This window comes from Pongo abelii, chromosome 15, assembly GCF_028885655.2.
Source record: "Pongo abelii isolate AG06213 chromosome 15, NHGRI_mPonAbe1-v2.0_pri, whole genome shotgun sequence".
Classification (NCBI taxonomy): Eukaryota; Metazoa; Chordata; class Mammalia; order Primates; family Hominidae; genus Pongo; species Pongo abelii.
The window spans coordinates 39,614,629-39,627,468 of NC_072000.2; positions in this window are offsets into that span (position 1 = coordinate 39,614,629).

Below are 12,840 nucleotides of genomic sequence, written 5' to 3' on the forward strand. Positions count from 1 at the left end.
TCATGAATAATCTACCCCTTGTTTAGCATATCATCAAGAAATAACCATAAAAATAACCAACCAGCAGCCCTTAGGGCCGCTCTGCCTATGGAGTAGCCATTCTTTTCTTCCTTTACTTTCTTGATAAATTTGCTTTCACTTTACCCTGCCTGGAATTCTTTCTTGGATGAGATCCAAGAGCCCTCTCTTGGGGTCTGGATTGGGACCACTTTCTGGTAACAATAAGAACTCTTTAACTTTCTTTTGGCATATCTTATCTAGTTCGCTTCTAATATTTCTCCTTTAGGCTACTTCAAAATGTGTAGGCAAAATACTTTTTTCCACCTATGTTTATTACTTAGAAGAATCTTCTCCTGGAAATCCTTCAACTTGAGGCTTCAGTTGTTTTTTAGTGAAGAGGTCCAGAATATGCCACCCCCAAAAATACCACTTTGGCATAAGGATTACTTTAAGCTGAAGGCAACTGAAGAAACAGCAGACCCAGGAAAAGTTTTTTGCCCTCCCTGCTTCTGCCTAAAAGCAGGGCATAAATTTCTCTTTGTAAAGGTGACGGAAATTGCTATTTGTAAAAGCATTTCCCTCTCCCATTCCAGGAAGACCAGAGAGGGCACAGAGAAGAGTGTGCATAACAAACCTTTCTAAACAACCTTTATCCATCATATATTTCCTAGTCATCTTCCCACAATTTATTACACCACCCCTAGGAGCCCAAACCCACTTTCCTTTGTCTAGTCACTTCTTTATAATTTATTGCCTTTTGTTAAAATGGTATATAAGCCCCCTGTCTAACTGCTTCTTTGGGTTTTTACTTATTTTCTGTGAAGCCCCTCACACATAACATGTGAACTCAATAACTATTTATGCCTTTTCTCCTGTTAATCTGTCTTTTGCCAGTTTAATTCATAGGCCCCCAAATAGTGAACCTGAGAGGGAAAAGTTCTTTCCTCCCCTACACTAGCTAATCACTAAATTATCACTCCTTTTGCTCCAATCAAGTCCATGCATGTTTTTTTACCTTCAGTTTCCAGCTGTTAGTGCATGGTGCTTCCATGTTGTCTTGCCCAATATGGTTTTATTTCATTTGAATTATTCTTTTTAGTTAAAAATTTACTTGCAAATGCTTTACTATTAGTCACACATGTGTTGGCAATGAGTGAAAATGGGCCCACTAGGAGACACTATAACATCATCTTTGTTATTGTTTTTGGAGGGCATGGCTTAGGATTAGAAGAAATGAGAATTTGTTTATACAATTTGAAACTGTCTATTCAATAAGTAATTGAATCTTTAGGGTCTCTTTTAAGGACAATGACTTTAAATATCTAAATTTTGTTTGAAGATACTGCCAAAGCAAAGTTGGGATAAATCATCAGATTATTATCTACTGAAATTTTATCTAAATCTAAGCTTTTATCATACAGATTAATGGAAATAGGAATTCACTTGGGCTTTCATATCTTTGTTTTATTTTTCCATCTAAGAATCTGCTGGGTTTGGATTTATTACTATATTAGAGATATAATAATAGTTTCCATTTAGCTAATAATACTATGTGTGAGAAACCATACTAAACATTTGACATGCATTCTCTAATCCTCATAACAACCCTATGAAGGAGGCGCTTTACTATCTGTGTTTGACAGATGGGGAAACTTCAGCTTTGAAAAGCTAAGTAACTTGGCCGTGGTTACTTGGTTATTAAGTAAGGAATTGGATAAAGATTTCTTAGAAATGGTTTAGCCCTGGTTCCTTTAAAGAAACAAAGTCTTATTTATAATTGTATCTTTTTTTTTTTTTTCTGAGACGGAGTCTTGCTCTGTCGCCCAGGCTGGAGTGCAGTGGTGTGATCTCAGCTCACTGCAACCTCCGCCTCCCTGGTTCAAGTGATCCTCCTGCCTCAGCCTCCTGAGTAGCTGGGATTACAAGCCCAGCTAATTTTTTGTATTTTTAGTAGAGACGAGGTTTCACCGTGTTAGCCAGGATGGGCTTGATCTCCTGACCTCAGGTGATCCACCCGCCTTGGCCTCCCAAAGTGTGGGGAGTACAGGCATGAGCCACCATGCTGGGCCTATAATTATATCTTATTATACCCTATGAGTGCCCTTTCTCTTTCCTGTATTGACACATGATGCTTTCCCAGTAGTTCAAGGTCAATAAGTGTACAGCCAAGGGCAGGGAAAATGTACATGGATATGTCAGACCACCAAGTTGTAGCTAAGACTCATGGTCACAGCGGCCTTCATGTGGAAGATGCAGGGAGGGGCATGCTCAACTTTCAGACCAGTGCCTGGGTACATTCATATTAGGAACTTGTTTGCCAACATTGGCAGCTGGCTAGATGGAGGTGATAAAACGCTCTTGTTCTCATTTCTTACTATGCTTACTGATTCTGACCTCTGCTCCCACAGATCTCCTTCTTTTATTCTTCAGGTGTTCTGCCCTCTGTTTTGGTTTCTCTGGGACACAAATGAAATTATTTTCTGAATTGTGAAAGTCCACATTATCAACTAATGCAATGTTACTGTCATGTTTCTGCTGTTTGGATGCTTGTTCTATTGTGAAAACTTACCCAAACTTGGGGTTTAGGAAAAGGCCTTTTATAGTTTTCATCAACTGAAGAAAGAGCAGCATTAGGTATAATTATACATTTTGATAAAGTAAAGCACAAATCTGTCATGTTTTATGTTAACAGCCTATACATGATGGTGATCTTACAAATGGTCTGAAGTTAGCAGCTCATGGGAGAAGGCTGACATGTTAAAACACAAATTTACCTAATCTGACACTTCAGGTTACTCCAAGGCGGGTGGAAATTTGGCAGCAACAGCTTGTGCCATTGCCCTAAGGAGAAACAAAATATAAACCTTTTACAATCTCCCTGGGAATTTTTTTAAAAAACTTGAGGCCCAAGTCCTACTTCAGACCAACAAAATAAAAATGATCTGGGGATGGGGTCCAGGGAACGGACTTTTTAAAAGCCTCCCCAGGCAATTCTAATGTTCAACCATAGTTGAGAAGTGCTGATCAGGCATAACGTACAGATGAAATGTTATCATGTGTAACATTGTACAAGGTTCTTTGGGAGATATAGAAATCAGGAAAGACGTGGTTCTTGCCTTCAAGGAATTTTGATTTGGATGCCTTCAAGGAACTTTTGATTTGGATGAAAAGACTCTTGCCACAAAAATGGTTACTAATAATATAATGCAGTCACTCATTGTTAGTAAGTGATGTCATAGTTTTAGTGGAGACTGCTTTCCAGAGTGTGTAGCTTCCAATCCCTATCCTCCTACCGTCAGTAATAATAATTGCCTCCTGAGATTTTATATGCCCCATTTAATCTTCTCAACTGCTTATCAGTTAGGTATTATTCCCATTTCACTGCAGAAAAACTAAACCTTAAAGATATTGTTGTTTGTATAAAGTCTGAGAGACAAGTTTTGAACCCAGGTCTGTTGGGAATCAACATCCATGCTTGCTAACCATTAGGTTATACCATTTGGTCTCGGTAGATGCATAGTTGATAATAGCTAGAGTGAACTGTAGGCCATAAAATGTTTCTGAGTGCTTTAGTATAGTTATATTTCTTAATTATTTTTTTAAACTGCAAATTAAAAAAATTTAAATCACAGAAAAGTTGAAAGAATAATACATTGAACATTATATACCCTTTACAACTACATCTATCAATTATTAACATTTCACTACCTCTGCTTTATTTTGCTCCCTATTTATTTATTTACTTATTTAGAGACAGGGTCTCACTCTGTCACCCAGGCTGGAGTGCAGTAGCGCAATCTTGGCTCATTGAAACCTGTGCCGCCCCTGGGCTCAAGCAATCCTACCACCTCAGCCTTCTGAGTAGCTGGGACCACAGATGTGCACCACCACGCCCAGCTAATTTTTGTATTTTTAGTAGAGACGGGCTTTTACCATGTTGTCCAGGCTGATCTTGAACTCTTGAGCTCAAACGATCCACCTGCCTCGGCCTCCCAAAGTGCTGGGATTATAGGTGTGAGCCACCATGCCTGGTCCCCATTTATTTATATAAGTATATATGTAATCTTTTCTGTTATTATTGAGCCACTTGAAGTTGCAGACATTATGATACTTCACCCAGTGATACTTCACCCAGTATTACTTCGGTTTGTACTAAGTGTAAAGACAATTTTCTGTATACCCATTACACTGTTCATACCAAAGACAATTAATGTGAATTGTTTTGTCATCTAACATACAGCCCATTAAAAATTTCCCCAGTTATACCCAATATATCTATTTAGGTGCTTTTGTTGACCCAAGATCCTATGAAAGTTGGTTAATTCTGTGGTTGTAATGTTTAGAAACTTTTAGTCTAGAAGGGGTCTACGGCTTCTTTTATTTATGATATTGACTCTGTTTTAATGATCTAGGTCAGTTGCCTTGCAAAAATGTCTCCTTTTTGGGGATTTGTCTGATTGTTTTCTCACAGTTAGGCTCGGGTTAAACATTCTTTGCAAGACTATTGGATAGGTGATGTATATTTCTTATTGGATCCACCAGGAGGCACACACCAGGCTGTCCTACTATTGGTGATGCTAAGTTTGATTGCTTGGTTAGGATGGTGATATCATGCCTAATTTCCCTACTGTAAAGTTAACCTATGTGGTCATATTTTAAAACCATAATCTTTGACCCAGTGGTTTTGGTATCCACTGATCATTTTTACATTGGTGGTTGAAAAATGGTGATTTTCTAACTCTATCATTTCCTCAATATTTTTTAGTTGGTGTATTAGTCTGCTTGGGCTGCCAAACAAAACACCACAATCTGGGTGGCATAAATGGAAATTTATTTTCTCTTAGTTCTGGAGGCTAGAAAGTCAAGATCAATGTGCTGCCAGGGTTGGTTTCTGGCGCAGCCTCTCTTCCTGGCTTATAGATGCCACCTTCTCACTTTGTCCTCACAGGATCTCTTCTCTGTGTATATGCATGTGGGGAAAGAGGGAGAGAGGGGGAGAGAGAGAGAGAGAGAGAGAGAGAGAGAGAGAGAAAGCATGTGAGAGCCCTTTGGTGTGTTCTTCTTCTTATAAGGATACCAGTTCTGTTGAATTAGGGCCCAACCCTTAGGGCCTCGTTTAACCTTAATTACCTTCCTAAAGATCCTCTTTCCAAATACAGTCACATTGGGGGTTAAAGCTTTAACCTACAAATGTTGGTGGGATGTAATTCAGTCCATAACAGTTGGTATTCTTCTGTAAAGTGGAGCTTTCTTTTATTTTTCCCTTACCTCCTCCCTCTTCTTCTCTTTTCTCCCCATCTCTGCCTCCCTGTTTTCTTCTAAGTATCACTATGGACTTGTGCATTTATTTTTTATTTAATGTGATAACCTCTCTCTGTCATTATTCATTTTAATGATCAAATTGTCCAAGATATGGACAGTGGGAGCTCCTTCAAATTACTTCTTGTGTCCTTTTGACATGCCTCTATTAGTGTGTAAGCACTTTCTTGCTTTCTTGAACAACAGGATATTTCAGGTTGCCTTGTATTTTCCTGATTCCAACCATTTTTGGAATCAGCCATTTCTCCAAGTAACCCTGGTTCCTTTTAGTGGGAAATGGTATTTAGAAACACAATCTGTGTGTTTGTTGTTACTAGTTATGATTACCCTCTAAACCAGTTATTTTTAATAAAGTTCTCTATATTATACCTATAGAACCTGTGCCAATGAAGGCTTTATTGAATTAGAGACTAACTCTTCAAGAGTACAATCAGGCATTTAATAAGCATTTGGAAAGCCTTTGATTGGCTTGGGACATAACATGCACTTATTATATTGATAAAAGAAAGAATGAATGAATGAATGGCCTTGGGTTGTGGGTTTTTCTTGATCTGCTGGGAAGGTCTTCTAACTCCAATGAATTTGCTCAGGCTGTGGTGAGTGGAGGAGACTGGGATCAATCGTAATGTATTATCTACATTTTCGGCATATATCACTCTCTCCCATTATTGAGAAAAATCTAGATTCCCATCTCCTGAGCCTCTATAAGCTCTTACGGCTGTTTTCCCAGGAAACGAATCTGTGGCATCTCCAACTCTTCATGTATGTTTCTCAGTGCATCCCCTCAGGTTTCTAGGGCGATGAGCTGACTTATCTTGAAAGAAATACTTGAAATTTTTCCCCTAGTTTTACAAAGCAGATAGCTAAGGAATTTTTTTCACAGATGAAGAGAATCCAGTTAAAATGAAGCAAGGAATACAGATTTCAGAGCACTTGAGAATCTCGTACATTTAATATCTATTCTGAGGAGCAAGGATTCAGTAACAACCACTCTTTGAGGATCTATTTACTGTCAAAGTGTAATTGGATTTTGATATAGCAGTTCATTTTGGTGGGGGTGGGGATGGGAAGGTGATTACAAAGTAACAAACAAAATGTAAGTGATGGGACCTTTGATTTATTTATCTTTTCTTGCTCCTGGATCTTTACAGATACTGGGAATAAACCCCTTATCCCCCACAGTGGTCTTAGAAAACAAGGCATACACTTCAACTACTTCTGCTGTGAATAATCCATTGAATCCAAACAGTATTATACCAGATTCATCAGTGTTCACACAAAGGTCATATCCTTACATATCTCTTTGAATTTGTGGGACGCATATGGTGTACCACTTCTATAGAAGAAATATTTTCATTTTAGAATTCAACTTTTATAACCTTTGGCAACATGGAGTATCAATGGCTCTTTGTTGTTCAAAAAAAAAGTAAAACTGTAAGCTATCCCCAAGGATATTCAGGGCGTTGCTATAGCAACAGAATCTGCCTCCCAGCACCACAAGAGAAGCTATGAATAAAAGATGGTGTTCTAAGGACAACAGAATAGAAGAGGTTGTTTCGATCCTTCTAATACCTGATATTTGCTGTTATTTTGTTAAATGCAAAATAAAAATCTTGGGGAAAGGCCCAGTTTCCATATAGAAAAGGAAGAATTTCTATATTGTACTTCAGATGTTGTGAGGAAAAAGACATGCTTTCTGAATAGTATCAGCCCATGGTAGGAAGACCAGGGAAGGGCCAAAATATTTGATTTATATATTTTTCTGTTTAGCTTTGTACTTCAGATGAAGAACCTCAAAGACAAACGTGTTAATCAGACATACAAAAGAATGAGATTATTTTAAATTCTGACCCAAAATAGTTTCCTGATTCCATATTTAAACACAAGCATACTTTACATAAAGGTACCATGAAACAAAATGTTCTAATTTCAGCTTGTATTGTTTATTCTGAATCCAGTTCTTTCATGTATACCTACTTTGGTCATCAATTTTTGATGGTTTCAACATAGCTACCTATCTACCTACCAACCTAGCTATGTTTCATGATACTGGGTATTTTAGGACCCAAATCTGAAGGTGAAACACAAGGTTTCAGTTGATTCAGAAGTGAACGAACTTTGAACCTCTCTATTCCCTCCCTCCTCACCCACATGTACATATGTATATCTTGCCATGTGTGTCTTCATATAATGTTTAGTTTTTATGAAGCTTATTTTGTTGTATGAAGCTATTGGTAAAATGTTATTCAGAGAGGAGGTGAAGAACTTACCCCTCTGTAAGTGCTTATTTTCAAAATATTCAGAGCTACATAAAATTACTGCCAGAAAATATGACTATTAGAGCAAATGGAATGCTATAGACTAAATTGTATCCCTCAAAAATCATGTGACTAACCCCCAATGTGACTTTAAGGACATATGGCCTTTATGGAAGTAATTATGACTAAATGAGGTCATAAGGGTAGGGCCCTGATCTGATAGGATTAGTGTCCTAGAAGAGTAAGATACCAGAGCTTGCTTTCCCTTCACTTGCAGGCATGAAGAAAAGGCAATGTGAGGTTACATCAAGAAGGTGGCTGTCTATAAGCTAGTAAGAGAGCCCTCACTAGAAATTGACCATGCTGGCTTCCTAATATTGGACTTTCAGCCTCCAGAACTGTGAGAAAATAAATTTCTGTTCTTTAGGCCACACAGTTTATGGTATTTTGTGATGGCAACCCAAGGTGACTAATACTCCTGTATTAAAATTATAATATTTTGTATAATTATTTTCTTAATTTTCCATCAAAGTCAAAGTATAGCTCTGTTTGTAGGGGAAACAGGCAGGCACACAAATAATCTTAAAGTTTCTCTAGAACTTTTCTTTTGCTTTCATCACCTTGGCAACTTTACACAATTAGTAATCTAAAGGTTACTTAGTTATCAAATGTGTTTCTCAAAAACATAATTTTGGCTATGATATCTAGAAAATGTGACCTTTGTTTTGGTTGGAATAATTTTCCCACTGAATTCATGGATAAGTACAATTACAGGAGCTTAAGGAAAATGTAGCGCTTTGTTTTTGAACTTTATTTTAGTTTAGGTGTAGATAGACAATGTTTGGGAAGGATGGACTTGTAGACTGTGTATTAGTACTAATCTTATAAGAATAAATTCTGGGTAAGCATTGTCAAAATTTCAGAGACTTCCCTTATTGTTGTTAATTCTCCTTGGATCCTTCCATAATTTAAAGTTTCCAGGGATATTTTGATTAGTAAGTAATCTATTCAATTGAGCTGATTATATGACTTGGCTGTTTCTCTGACTCATAAAACTAGGCAATACACCAAAATGTTAATAATGTGTGGTGAGAACAGTGGTGGGAACATGGGCAATTTTTTCTCCTTACTTTTCCACTTATTGTCTAAATTTTGTATAATAAGCAATCATTACTTTCATAATGGAAAAAATAATAAAGTGAAAAAATACTAGATATTAAAAGAACTTAACAAAAATTTCATCTTCTTTCAAAAAGAATTTGAGATGGTTTACAATAAAAGACATTTGAGGTACCATAAAGCTAGACAAGCTAGAAATTACAAATCTAAAATTATGAAAAGAAGAGGAAAGTAAATACTTCAATGAGATTTAATAATGGTAACTGAACACTGTAGTAACCGAATGTTGTAGTTAGCACTGAGCTTCCTGACAGTCAAGAAAAAGAGATACTGGATTAGAGAATTCTCACTATCCAATCAAAAGAAAGTATATAGTATTTTGTAGAAGAACATTTTTTCCTTGATAAACTCTTAAAAGGAATTTGCCATAGTATGTTCTTATTTGTGTAAAACATAAAAAGGCTATATTTACATGCTTGTAAATTCAGAGAAAATGTCTGGAACCTAGCATGTTTATTGTGGCACTATTCACAATAGCAAAGACTTGGAACCAACCCAAATGTCCAACAATGATAGACTGGATTAAGAAAATGTGGCACAGATACACCATGGAATACTATGCAGCCATAAAAAATGATGAGTTCATGTCCTTTGTAGGGACATGGATGAAGCTGGAAACCATCATTCTCAGCAAACTATCACAAGGACAAAAAACCAGACACCGCATGTTCTCACTCATAGGTGGGAATTGAACAATGAGAACACTTGGACACAGGAAGGGGAACGTCACACACCGGGGCCTGTTGTGGGGTGGGGGGAGGGGAGAGGGATAGCATTAGGAGATATACCTAATGTTAAATGGCGAGTTAATGGGTGCAGCACGCCAACATGGCACACGTATACATATGTAACTAACCTGCACGTTGTGCACATGTACCCTAGAACTTAAAGTATAATAAAAATATAAAAAAAACTCAAAAAAACACTACTGATGATAATATAATGTCTTTAGTCACTTTTGCTGTTTAGCACGACTTCCTGCTTCTTTTGATGACAGTGTCCACCTTCCTTAAGGGAACTGCTTTTCTTCTATTCAGTCATGAGTTTCTGAGCACTGCCAACCACAATACTTCATTGACCTAAGCCAAGCCAATTAGAGCACGTCCCTGGAATTTTTCTAAGGGGGAAAAAAATGTCTTTTCCTGTTGGATGATAGTGATGGAAGGCTATGGTCCCTCATCACTGGAAGTCCTGTTCTCCTCCACCGGAGAAAAGTGAGAGAATGACTAACAGCTCACAGAAGCAGAGATAAGAAGTTTACACCCCATGTTCCATTCCCTGTGGCCCTTGGGACTGCCCTTCCCATTCCTCTCTTGGATTCCACTTCAAGCTACAGGTCTTGCATTTGCAATGGAAAGAATCCTGACTACTTGATGTCTTCTAGGGGTTAGAATTGTGTGGGTAGGAAAGAAGATAGATGTGGGAGCTTTTCTATTGCTTAAAAACATTGTTGTAACAACATGCATAAATTACTTTTATAATAAAAATGCCAGTAGAAATAACAAGGAATTTATCGTGAGAAAATCTGTGCAAGGGACATTGAACAATATAGAGGTCAGTACCTCAGAAAAGACTTTAAAGCAAATGCTCCAGGGTTTTAGTCATGTCTCTTTCTCATATTGGGCTTTGTTAAAATCTGAGAATAACACTGAAGAGGTACTCAGTGAAGGAACCAAGTTAATGTGGTACCTTATACTAGAGTACATGGTAGAATATTTAGAGAAGTAGATAGAGAATAAATCTCAGGCTATCAACCTTTCAACTCAATGGCCTTCCACCAGAACTGGAGAGCAGTCAATCCCAGGTGAACTTTTCGGGTGAGAAGTAAGTGTGCACATACTGTTGAAGGTACAGTGATATGATTTGGATTAAAGATGAGCAGATGGCAGGGCTGACATATTTGGTTCTGCTCTTACCTGAACGAAGGGTCACGTCACTTGCAAATGGAGGTGAGTCACTCAGGTCTTTATGGTGGGGTCACATTTTTCTTCAAGAGGCAACTTCAGATCTGCTCAAGTCCTTGTAAATATTTCCCTGAGACCACAGGGTAGCTTAAGATGGATACAGCACATCATAGAGAAAAGAGACTTGAACTCTACCCTTCTTCACCGTGACTCCCTGATACCTATCACCTCAGCAACCTCCCAGTGCATCTACGGATCCACAGATACAACTGCTCTTTAGACAAATCTGTTGGAAGTACTTCAAAGTCAACATTCTGAAGCTGAACTTATTAAATATTCCTGTAAACATGTCTATATTTTTTGTTCCCTCTCTGGTTGTAGGATATCTCTATCCATGCAGCCACCCTAGTCAGGAATCTGGGAACCAGTCTAAATTTCTCCTTTCCCCTCACTCTCAATATATAATTGCCTCTTTGCTTAAAATATTTATAGATTTTTGTCTTCTCCTTTCCATCTCAACTATCTATTTTTGGTTCCACCTGATTATTTTTCCTAAGATTAATTAATTGGTGAATCAATTAATTCGACAAGTATTTATTGAGTATCTGTTGTGTGTCAAGCACTGTGCTAGGCTCTGAGTATTCAGTGGTGAGCAAAACCGACTGACCCTGTCTTCATGAAGCTTGTAGTCTAGAGAGTTACTGCAATGCATCTCAACTGGGTTCCCTGCCTCAAAAACACATGCTCAGTCTATCCCTCTTAGTACTGTTTGAGCTTTTTCTGAAATAAAACTCCAAAATGCAAATCTGAGCTAAGTGTATTACTTTCAGGATAAAATATAGACTTCATAGCCTGGCACACAAGTCAGTCATGACCTGGCTCTGTCTTCAGTCTCATTTTTTTTTTTTTTAACTATAGTAGCATAAAGAGTGATTAAAGAGTGAACCTTCCTCCAAAGCCATTGCTGAACATTACTATCATTATTTATGCCAGGCCTCACAGTAGGGTAAAATCACTAGATAGTCTGTATAAGGATATGAAAAGAAATAATATTTCCTTTCCTCTCTGTTTTAAAACTTCATATTTTGTTTCCTGGCTCAGAAAGTAATGGACTCAGGTACTTGATTTGGAAGTTCCTTTGCCCTTTATGAAGTACTGTCTTAAAAGAGGGTTTATAGGCTAGGCGCTACAGCTCACACCTGTAATCTCAGCACTTTGGGAGGCTGAAGCGGGCAGATCACTTGAGGTCAGGAGTTCGAGACCAGCCTGGCTAATATGGTGAAACCCCGTTTCTACTAAAAATACAAAAATTAGCCATGCATGGTTGCGTGTGCCTGTAGTTCCAGCTAATTGGGAGGCTGAGGCATGAGAATCGCTTGAACCTGGGAGGCAGAGGTTGCAATGAGCCGAGATTGTGCCACTGCACTCCAGTCTGGGTGACAGAATGAGACTCTGACTCAAAAAAAAAAAAAAAAAAAAAAAAAGAAAAAAGAAAGAAAAAAAGAGGGTTTACAGATAAATTATTAGGCCTTATGAGAAATTTCAGCAATATTACTGGAAAAAGTTCAATATACAAAAAAATAGAAAATATTAAAACAATGACATGTGCAATAGCAACAAAAAATGTAAGGTACTGAGAATATATTTACCAAAAGATATGCAGCACTTTAAAGGAGTTAATTGTAAAACTTTACTAAAGAATATAAAATAGAACTAAGCAAATGGAGATATGTAGTAAGTTTACAGTGAGAAGACTCAATATTGATGTAATTTTTTTCCAAAGTAACCCATAAAGTTGATTTTTCTATTAGGAGTTCCAGTCTTTTTTTCTTGAAACTTGACAAGTTGAAACTAAAATTCTTATGGAATAATAAAATGCTAAGAAGAGCCAAAACAATTAAAAAAATAAGTGAGGGGAGGGATATCTTATTGTATAACAAGATTTAATAAGAAGTGAGAGCAATTGGCCCAGCGCGATGGCTCACGCCTGTAACCCCACCACTTTGGGAGGCCGAGGCCGGCGGATCATGAGGTCAGGAGATGGAGACCATTCTGGCTAACATGGTGAAACCCTGCCTTTACTAAAAAATACAAAAAGTTAGCCGGACGTGATGGCGGGCGCCTGTAGTCCCAGCTACTAGGGAGGCTGAGGCAGGAGAATGGTGTGAACCCGGAAGGTA